Source organism: Hakea prostrata, chromosome 10 (genome assembly GCF_041222555.1).
Source record: "Hakea prostrata isolate BN-2017 chromosome 10, UWA_Hpros_2, whole genome shotgun sequence".
NCBI classification, from domain to species: Eukaryota; Viridiplantae; Streptophyta; class Magnoliopsida; order Proteales; family Proteaceae; genus Hakea; species Hakea prostrata.
Window position 1 is genome coordinate 24,996,317 of NC_142609.1, and position 11,883 is coordinate 25,008,199.

An 11,883-nucleotide genomic window follows, 5' to 3' on the forward strand; every position below is an offset into this window, starting at 1 on the left:
TTTGATTTTACCATCAGTTAATGCCCATAAGAGCTGTCCTTGGTTGTTGCCATTAATATGTGCATGCCTGCATTTAAACCTTCTCTGATCATAATTCACTTCATTGATCCCAAGATTAATTAATGTTTTTTTCCATTTTCACATCAGTTTGAATCGTTTGATCACTTGAATCAGTCCTTCACTCCTAGCCCCACCCCCAGCCCAAAGGGAAACCTAGTAACCTACCCCAACTCTCCCCTGTACATGGGGCCCACATCTCATGTAACACTTCAATCAGTTCTTCACTCTCGGCCCAACCCCAAAAGGTAATTGATCCGACTCATCTATGCAGGGATTTGATCTTCTACCTGCAAGGGTAGATGACTGAATTTGGAAAAGGACTTGTTCATAGAGAAAACAATGAGTGTAGACTGAACGAGGTGGTTGGAGAGCCGCTTTCGTTGATTAAGTCAAAATGGGAAAGCAACACTACCTCCACTGCTAGGGGGTAGAAAGCTCAGAATTGGCTTTTTGCAGAGCCCAAGGGTAATAAATAAGCACTTGCCATTGATTTGTAGTTCAATTACCTTTGACTACGGTTGGTTGAGGGTTTTTATTGCATAACCTAAGGTAGTATGATCCATTGGATGTTCAAGGTCGGCCTTGCTCTCCTCTCTGTCTAACATGTCAAATGCCAATCGGTGTTGGTTACAGCCTGATATAGCAGTTACTGAATTTATTGCCGTGAGTAGCTCAGGTGCTACGCCATTCACAACAGATATGGCACTGAAATCTCACTTGAGGAGGATACAGTACTAGATCTTTGGTCATTTTGATTTATAGTTATGGGCATTTTCGAGCTTCATTCATAACTTGTCTATGCATCATCTGAAGGGCATAGGGTTGAGCCCCTTGGTCGACTCGGGTAATTTTGATCGAAGGCATGGATTGGGTTGGGCCATGGGTTTGGACCAAGTTGGTTTACTTGATGGAAATTTGTACAGTAAATACAAAAATGATCAAAGCAAATCCATGAACATTAATGCTTAATTGGCATTCAGCTATGCCAACTTTTATGGGCATATTCAAGATTTCTTCACATTGAGTAGAAAGAACAATTGTACATGTAGCAACAATTGGGCTTAATAAAACTCATACCCAACCCTGTATCCAAAGCCAGATACCCCTATTATACCCTCTCTCAACTCAAACTCTCAAAACCCCTAAAAGATGTTTCGAATCAAATAGTACTCCACAACTAGCTCACAGCTCGATTTTTACTTTCTTAAATGCATGTATCGATCCACCTTCTCACCCTCGTCATCTTATATAGGTAAAAGAGCATTTAGAAGGCTTTTGCCTACTATCCAAAATTCCTTGTAGAAGATTTGCTTCTTGGTCAAAATCTCAAACAACACAAGCTGCAGAATTCTGACCCAGGCAGCTAGTAGGAAATTAAAAGGTAAGGATAATCTAGGCATTTCATATGGGTTGTCATTTTCGGTTGAACCGGCTGGTTCACTTGATTTGTATATGTTTGCTGGGATGGTTTAAATCATTATGTTGCAACTCGATTTTGGGGTTTTCTGATTTGGGAAAAAACATGAGCTCTGGTGATTCGTTCATGGTTGTGCTTCGACTCTCTGGTTTCGTCTCTGTTCATCGTTCTTGGAGGATTCCTAAGGAGCTTTGAAAGGTTTGTGTTCACCACAAGGAGAGGGAGACTTGATGGAGGTTTGAGCATATTTGATTGCCATTATACGGTTATCCTGTGTACATTTCATTTCCCTGACTTGTAAGTTCTTTTCAACCCATAGTGAAGATCGGACTCTATCCAGAGTCCCAGAGAGTAGGTTCATATGAACCGAACTCCGTAATCAAAATTTTTGTGTTGTTCTTGCTTGAATTTGGTAAATTACACGGGTCTATCACCACCGCGATCACAGATTGGCATCAGAGCCAGGTGATTGGTGATTAGTGTTTAGATGGAATCAAATTAGGGCTTGTGTATGGTTTTACATCTAATTCGATTGTATAATCTCATACAACATGTAGGTTCATTACATTTTTCTTCTGCTGCTTCATAACCTAACCATATGTATTCGGTTCTATATGTATGACTTGTTTTTTGATTCTATAGTTGGTATAACCTATGTATGAGAGTTAATTCTGATATGTTTAATTGTTTAATTAATCACTGATTATAAGTTTGCTAAAAATTTATCCAAGTTTGCATTATTGTGTTCATTTGTTAACATTGGCACTTTATTTGGTTTGTATTGGCCTATTATGTTAACAATATGCTTGATTTAATGCTGTTGAAAACTGTATATTGTTAGCCAATAAAGTGTGATTGATTAATGCTTGATTATTATATTTTTTTCAGAATTGTTTATATCAGTATTGTGAATTATTTTCTTGTATATACTAATTGGTGTAATTTACCGGCTCCAAAGTGGAGTTAAGCAAGGGACTAAGTCTACCAGGGGAGGATTCTCCACCCAGTGTGGTCACCACTGGCTTTAGTAGAGCTGTAGGTCTAGGAGAGAACCCTAGGTACCTAAGTTTGGACACTCCTATGGGGGGTTCCAGGGATAGACATAGAGAAGTTTGATGGGACTCGGGATTTTGGAATATGGAAAAACAAGAGTCAGGGCCCTCATGGCACAACAGAAACTCCTTAGGTCAATAGATGATCCAAACACTTTCTTCGAAAGCATTGACCTTGTGTTGAGGACTGAAGTGATGAAGAATACAATAGGTTGCATGCTCTGGAACATCACTGATGGTGTTATCAGATGTTTAGATGAAGATGATAATACCCCTTTCAAGGTGTGGAATAAGCTTGAATAAATTTACCAGAAAAAGAACCTAGGTAACAAAATTTATTTAAAAGAAAGATTGTATGGGTTTAAAATGGACCCTGCTATTAGTCTAGATAAAAACCTAGACGTGTTTAAGAAATTGGTTCAAAACTTGGCCAATACTGGGGAAAAGAGCAAATTTAATGACCAAGACCTGTCTAGTATGCTGTTAAATTCCTTTCATAATGACTATCTTGTCGTTAAGAATTCAATTAAGTATGTTTGTCAAAACATTACCTTTGAGCAATGTATTGATGCTCTAAAGAATAGGGAGTCAAAGTTATTGGTTTCTGAAAGACTAAAGGGAGTGGGGAAAATTTTGTTTGTTAAGGGCAAGGGCTCTTACAAACAAGGGAAGCCCAAGGGAAAGGGTAAAGTGTATTACAATCATGAAAATAACAACAAGAACAATAATGGGAATAATAAGTCTAATTCTAGCACCAAAAGATGTTTTTACTGTAAGAAAGTGGGTCATTTTAAGAAAAATTGTTTTGCATACAAAAGGAAAATAAAAGAAAATGAGACATCTCATTCTGATATGCCTGGATCTAATAATGGTGAAGCTAATGTATATGAAGACTTTTGTGAAGTATTGATCATATCTGATAGTGATAGGCAAGATGGATGGATTTTAGATTCAGGGTGTACTTACCATATGTGTCCTCATTTGCATTGGTTTACACACCTGACTGAGGTAGAAAATGCCAATGTAATGATGGGAAATAATGATTTATGTGATGTGATTGGAATTGACACTGTTAAATTGTTCACTCACAATAAATCTATTTTCACTTTGCATGATGTTAGATATATACTTGACTTGAAGAGAAACTTAATTTCAATAAGTAGCCTTGATAGTGCTAGGTTTGATACAAGTATCTCTGGTGGTATTCTTACTATTTCTAAAGGTTCTCATGCATGTTTGAAAGTATGCTTAGTCTGGTTTGTATGTGTTTGATGGTAGAACATACCTAGATGGTGTTTCTAGTATAGTCTTGTCTTCTGGAAGAAACTCCTATTTTTTATCTCTTGTTGATGACTACTCTAGGAGAACGTGGATTTTCTTGTTAAAGTCCAAGGATGAAACTTTTGTCAAGTTTAAGGAATGGGTTGCTTTGGTAGAGAATTTGAGTGGAAAGAAAGTTAAGACATTAAGAACTGATAATAGATTAGAATTTGTAAATGAAATGTTCAAAGGGTTTTGTAAAGACAAAGGCATTCAAAGGCATAGAACAGTTAAGTCTACCCCTCAGCAAAATGGCATTGCTGAAAGAAAGAATAGAATTATATTAAATAAAACTAGATGCATGCTCATTAGTTATGGGGTACCCAAGGGGTTCTGGGGTGAGGCTTTGACTACAGCTGTTCACTTGATCAATAAGTGTCCTTCTGTAACCCTAGGGTCTAAAACCCCTGAGGAAATGTGGTGGGGGAAACCCCCCAAGCTAGGCTACCTTAGGGTGTTTGGTTGTGAAGCCTTTGCTTATCAGAGCATTGGCAAATTAGAGCCTAGGAGTAAGAAGAGCATATTTCTGGGGTATCCTGAGGGAGTGAAAGGCTACAAATTGTGGGATAGATCTATACCTGGTGTTAAGACCTTTGTGAGTAGGGATGTTCTCTTTAGAGAGAGTGTATTCCCTTGCCTGTCCATTGACAATATTAATCTTAATCCACTTGATCAAAGAATGACTGATTTCACTTAATTTGACTTAGAACAGGTTGATGTTTCCTTTAATCTTGTTCAAACTGTTGATTGTAGTAAACCTAAAGAACCCTTAACTTCCCCTCAACCCTGCTCTAGTGATAATGAGCCTGTGGTTGTGGTTCCTGATATTGATAGTGGGCCAATGCCCTCTTCTATGACTTCCACTGAAGAGGTGGTTGAGGCTCCTGATTTGAGTAGTTATCAGCTGGCAAGAGATAAAGTGAGGAGAGAGGTTAGGCCACCTAAAAGGTATTTAGAAAACTTTGCTCTTGAGACTAATGATTCAGTTTCTGAGTTTGAGTCTGATGAACCTAGTTCCTATGAGGAAGCTTTAGATTCCAAGGATAAGGATTTATGGATTCAAGCCATAAATGAGGAGTTGGAATCATTGAATAAAAATCAGGTTTGGGAACTTGTTGATAAGCCTAAGGACCAAAGGCTATTGCCTTACAAGTGGATATTTAAAATCAAAGATGATGGAGTAAACAACTCTAAAAGATATAAGGCTAAACTAGTTGCTAAAGGTTTTGTCCAGAGAGAAGGGGTGGATTAAGATGAAATTTCTTCTCCTGTTGCTAAGTATAAGACTATAAGGTTGTTGTTGTCCCTAGTTGCTCAGCCAAAAATGACAATAGAGCAAATGGACGTCAAAACTGCCTTTTTCATGGCAACTTAGAAGAAATGATTTATATGCAACATCCTTTTGGCATCTCGGCAGTAGGAGATGGATCTCAAGCTTGCTTGTTGAAGAAAACCCTTTATGGGCTCAAACAAGCCCCTAGACAATGGAACAAACGGTTTGACTCATTTGTTTTGAGTGTAAGTTTTAGGAAAAGTGTTTATGACAGTTGCCTATATTTTCTCATTTCAGACTCTGTTATTTTATATCTAATACTTTATGTTGATGATATATTGATTGCTTGTGTTGATTCTAATCTTATTCAAGATGTCAAAGACAAGTTGAAATCTGAATTTGAAATAAAAGAACTTGGGATAGCCAAGAAAGTTATAGGGATTGAAATTTATAGGAGTAAGGGGGAGGATACAATGTTCATCTGTCAAAGTTTATATTTGTTAAAGGTTCTTGAGAAATTTAATATGTTAAATTGTAAACCAGTGAATGTTCCTTTAGCTGCACATTTTAAACTTTCTAACGATCATTGTCCTAGAAATAGTTTTGAAAAGAATGAAATGTCAAAAATCCCTTATTCTAGTCTTTTAGGTTCTCTTATATATCTCATGATATGTACTAGACCTGATATTGCTCATGCTGTTAGTGTATTGAGTAGATTTATGTCCAATCCTGGTAAGGAATACTGGCTTGCTCTCAAGTGGCTCTTGAGATATTTGAGAGGTACTATTCATAAAGGTCTTGTGTTCAAGTTCACATCTGGTGACCTAATTCTTGAAGGATATACTGACTCTGATTATGCTAGTAATAAAGATAACAATAAATCATTATCTTCTTATTTCTTCATGTTATTTGGTAATTGCATCAGTTGGAAGGTGCAACAACAGCCTGTAGTTGCTTTGTCTACTATAGAGGCTGAGCTTGTTGTTGCATCTGAGGGTGTGAAGGAGTGCATATGGTTAAATGGCTTGTTATGTGAATTGGGTATTTTAAAGATTAAGCCTATTGTATTTGTTGATAATCAACGTGCTATTTTCTTGTGTAAAAACCCTGTTTATCATGATAGGACCAAACATATTGATATTACGTACTTCTTCCTTAAAGAGAAAATAACTGATGGTGTACTTTTGATTGAAAAAGTAAGTACTGAGCATAATCATGCAGATTGTAGTACTAAGTCATTACCTCTTTCCAAATTCTTATATTGTCTTGATTTGTTGGGAATTGGTAATGTTGTTTCTTAGTTTATATATTTTTTGTAGTCTTGCGTTGTATATTACTTGTTCTTTTAGGTTGTGGTGTGTGTGTCTTGTGGTATTTTATGTTTTATCAGGTTTGCATATGTTGCATTTTTAGGGGAGATGCTGCCCAATTTTTTATGGTTCTTGTTTTGTTTATCTCTCTTATGAGATATATGTCTGTTTGTGCATGTCTACTCTCCATGTTTATTTGGTTGAGTTGTGAACTATGAGTTGTTGTTTATGGGTTTCTCTACCTATTACATTTGTTGCATGATGTGCCTACAGTGAGTCCTTTGGTGTTGCATGGTTAGTTGCAAATATCTAGGTATTTTGCATATTTGTGTTTGCTTTGTACTTTGATCTCTTTTCTTTTGTATCTTGCAGGTACACTTGGACGATGACGGTTGAAGCCCGGTCTTCTATGGGTATTGTTTTAGGCTTACAGATTAAGGGGGAGATTTGTAAGGGTAATCTGGGCATTTCATATGGGTTAAGTCATTTTCGGTTGAACCAGCTGGTTCACTTGATTTATATATGTTTGCTGGGCTGGTTTAATTCATTATGTTGCAACTCGATTTTGGGGTTTTCCCGATTTGGGGAAAACATGAGCTCCGGTGATTCGTTCATGGTTGTGCTTCGCCTCTCTGGTTTCGTCTTTGTTCATCGTTCTTGGAGGATTCCTGAGGAGCTTTGAAAGCTTTGTGTTCACCACAAGGAGAGGGAGATTTGATGGAGGTTTGAGCATATTTGGTTGCCATTATACGGTTATCCTGTGTATATTTCATTTCACTGATTTGTAAGTTCTTTTCAACCCATAATGAAGATCGGAATCTATCCAGAGTCCCGGAGAGTAGGTTCATATGAACCGAACTCCTAATCAAATTTCTTGTGTTGTTCTTGCTTGAATTTGGTAAATTACACGAGTCTATCACCACCGGCGATCATAGAATTGTATCTACTTGTTGATCCACCTTTGCTGCTTGGAAATTTTGCACAATAGATGCATGAAACTGAAATTACGACAACCAATTATTCCATTGTAAAATTTCTACCAAATCCTTTTGAAAATGACTATTCTAATCATAGGAACTTATTTTTGGTATACATATTTTTGAATTAAAAGAAAAGTGGATAGCATACCTACGAAGAATGTAATTGGTATGATCATCATGTAATCATGGGTTTCCCATGGAATGTAAGAAAGCCAACAAAACCCCTTCCCACTACCAAAATCTTGATTTCCTCACCCTTTCAACTACAAAGTTTATTTATTTTTTCAGGTACTCACCTGCAGAGCTTGAATGGTGTGTATGCTTCTTGACTCCCAGAAAATGCTTAAGTAATTTCTAATTGGTGTTATCTAGTATCTACCTATTACGCGGAATCTAACCCCTTCAAATGGAACTATCGATCAGTATTGTAACCTGTTCATGCAACAAGACAACTGAGAAGGTCAATTCAGAGGTTCATCAGCCACCTCCAAAGGTCAAGCCAGATTCAAAAATAACATTTCTCTGACATAGGGAAAACAAATGAACAAACACAACCGAATAGTAACACGAGACTAATGCGCACTACTAGATTGTTGGTAGGTGGGGAATATTCATAACGGACTCTGGTTCAACGAACCAATAGACCGTGTTAATTCTATGAATATCAGCAAGTTTTAGGTCAATACATCAATCCCAATAAGCCCATCATCGTTTTAAGTACTAGCACATCTAGTGCATCCTAGACCGCCATTGTACATTTATAAGGTATTCAGAAGTTCCCTTCCATGGGACTTACCTAGGTAATCAACCTTTGGTAAAACCAAGTCTCGGCCATTCTCTTATATTTGATAGGCTTCAATGGGTCAACCTTGATTCAGATTTTCTAACTAGATTGATGTAGCTCATTGCTTGTGGGGGAATTAAATTCATATATGCATCCTTATTGTGCATATATTTTAACACAACTGGTCTTTACCTTAAAACAACGTGAATAGCTAGTCCTGAGTTAATATTAATTGTTAATAATTATCAAGTGAGGCCCACATGTGCATAATGACATACCATTGTGTCCAAACCCGACCTCTTGAGGAAATTGTGACTGGGTTTGGCAAAGAACTTGTTCCCAGAGAAAACAGTGAGTGTGGGCTGAAAGAGGTGGTTAGATAGCTACTTCCAATGATAAAGACAAACTACAAAAGCACACTACAAAAAAAAAAATCAGTTTTAGTGGTGGTTTTTTCCGCCACTAAAAGTGCCCAAAACCGCCACCATTTAATTGGTAGCGGTTTTTTACATCACCACAAATCCGCCACCAAAGGCACCGCAACCATTGCAAATAGTGGCGGTTTTATTAGACCGTCACTAATTATATAAATACGGTGGCGGATAATACCGCCACTAATTGTGTTTTGCGGAATGGAATTAAGTCTATTTAGTGGCGGTAAGAGAAAAACCGCCACAAATTCTGTCGTTTTTAGTGTCACCAATTGTGTCATTTTTATTGGCATGAATCAGGTGCTATTTAGTGGCAGTTTATATTAAACCGCCACAAAATGTGTTCAGATTAGTATCATGTGTTAGGGTGTGCTTTCCTCTAATTAGTGGCGGTTTTTTGTTTACCGCCACCAATTAGATTAATTTTTTTTTAAAAAAAAACCCCTATATTTGCTATTATATTACATTTATTCCTGAAAGACATTACAAATACATGAATACAAAGAAAATTCAAAAAAGCTAAATGTATTCATTGAACACAATTTAAGAAAAATAAATACAATACATATTAATCAAGTCAACAAAAACTACATGTAGTACTCTACTTGATGTTACATGTTAATCTAAACACCAATAAGAGAAGAAGAAGAAAACGACACAAAAAGGAATAATCCAATCACATTTCGAGTCTGACACAACCCCACCCTAGATCTCAATATCGCGTCTGCAACATCATCAACAGCTAGATCTTGTCCAACCACTCTTGTCTTCACTCTCTCTGCAAGGCTAAGCAGCCACTCTCTCTTTAGTAAGACTTAACACAGTGAGTGTGGGTCCACGGGCTCACCCTACATAGTAAGGAGCAGCATTTAGAATACAATTTAACATTCATTGAGGATAGCCAGATGATTTCTTCACTTGATAAGAAACAAACACATGCTGTAATCAGATTGGAAAGAGACACCCGACTAACATTTGAGGGAAGCTTATTAAATATCCTGCTACTTGGTAGTAGAAGGTTTAAACACGAAAAAATTGATGGACAGACAATAGCAAGATGAAACAACAAAGAAATAGCAACAAACTATGTCCCATGTATATAACCACTATTCATGTTGGCTCTAAAGTTGAAAATCCTAAATAAGAAATAACAACCATTCCAAATTCATAACCAAGGCATTCTAGTGCATGGTCTAGTCTCATCTCACCCTCCCAAGTAAGTTACATATAATCCCCACCCCACTTATCCTGTCCGCAACCTTCCCATTCCCTCCCACTTCAGCCATAGCATTCCCCAGCCCTTTCCTTCTTGCCTAAATCAACCCCAACCTAGTTGCAATTCACCCTAGCACCTTCCCTTCCTGCTTCCACAACTCTAGCTCCTCTCCCTCATCAATCATAGGTCATCCCCTTCCTCCTATGTTCCTACGCAAGCAGCAGCACCTCTCCTTGATTAAGCCCACCTCACCAGCCCTTCTTGAACCCTTGTCTCCTTCCCTAGAGTTGTACCCAGCCATATAACAGGAAACCCCAAGGCAACTACTCAAGGTCCGTAACAGGGGTTTTCCTTGCTCCCATAGCTTCAAAGATGTAAACATTAGTCAGTCATGAACAATCTTGAAAAACATGTTCTACAGGTGCATGACAGTATCGTCGAGGACTACTTTGCATCAAGCTCAAATCCAATTCGGACTTAGAGACAAATACAGCTGCAATAGCTAGTAACTAAAAATTTAGGAACATTGAAGTTGAACCACTGTGATAATTTAGCTTTCAGAGAAACCCAATGAATTACAGTGTTAACTTTGAAACAGCTGGACATGGGACCAAACCAAATGATCCTTAAATTAGATTGGCTCGTAGCCAGTTCCTAGTCTAAGTTAAAGGCCAAGGCTTAGCAACACAATAGTATTTAATCTATTAGTACGGAAGAAAGTTCAAGCCAGATCTGAGTTTCAGACCTAGACTTCAACTCCATAAATTAGTTCAAATTATTTTCTCCATTATGAAACTTCCCTCACAAGCATAAACACATGTAAGCTCTTCTAAATGCCAAATTGAAGGCCAATATATGACACGTATCACATTACAAAAGAAAGCAAAGGCAAACATTACCTAACACAGTGAGGTGTTTCGCAACCGATACCATATATGTTGTAGAACTTGATTCCTTGGGGAAGCTTAGCATGTGACATGATGTTTCGAGTCTCATTAATCCATTTCAAGATCTCAAGGTTGAATGGGAGCGGAATATCCACTCCATCATAATGAACCTGATCATGGCAGTAGTTTAGATTAATGACATCAACAGATCGACATACATATCTACCAGAGACTATCCTGCCAAATGTAGGACATGAAAAAATGTTCACCGAAACCATCCACAATAATGATTTGGGAACCACCACTACATACATTTCAGGCCACATCATCCTCAACTCAGAATTATCAACATCCTAGAAAATTCCCAGAATTCTAATTATAATTTATAAGTGCAGGCTAACTCCCAGTACGTTAGGAGGCATGATCTGCTTGGCTTTGTTATCATTGTTGTTATCCTGACCAGAAAATCCCTACCACCATAAAATTGGGAAATGCATTTGATCCACAATAAAGCTGTTGGGGCATGAGAGAGGACCATTAAACACCATGTTACTTGAAAGAGCTTCCGCCATTATTGATAATGCTTCCATTGGTTCAGATGATTCACACGCAACAGTTGGTTTACCATCGTCATCCTGCTTTTCTCTCCATAATTTAATAAGGGAACATTTTGCCAATTGAAATTTGGACAAGCCAACAATTCATATATTGAAGGACATTCAATCAGCTGAAAAAGAAAGCTAGTTAGACATGAAATCATAACATTATTGAAAAGTTTTAACATGACCTTAACAACCAATCATGATTAGTAGTCCACTATAGATAGGCTTAGGACAATTTGACCCAAAAAAATAGCAGCTTAGGACAACAATCTAAAGTTTCTACACTAGTGCATAGACGAAGTACATGGCTCAACATCAGCAGCAGCCCCTTGAAAAATATTAAAACACTATAATGTTGAAATGTCAAATGTGCTTCTGCATGGGACACTTTAAGAACAAACAACAAAAACCAAGGGAAGAGTTGCAAAGCATGTGAAAGAAAAAACTTACGAAAACAGTGAACAAAATAAGAAGCTATTTGGGGCATGGACATTTAAAAACAGAGCTTCTATGCCACCAAAAACTGTCAGGGGCTCAAATAAAGGGGGAAT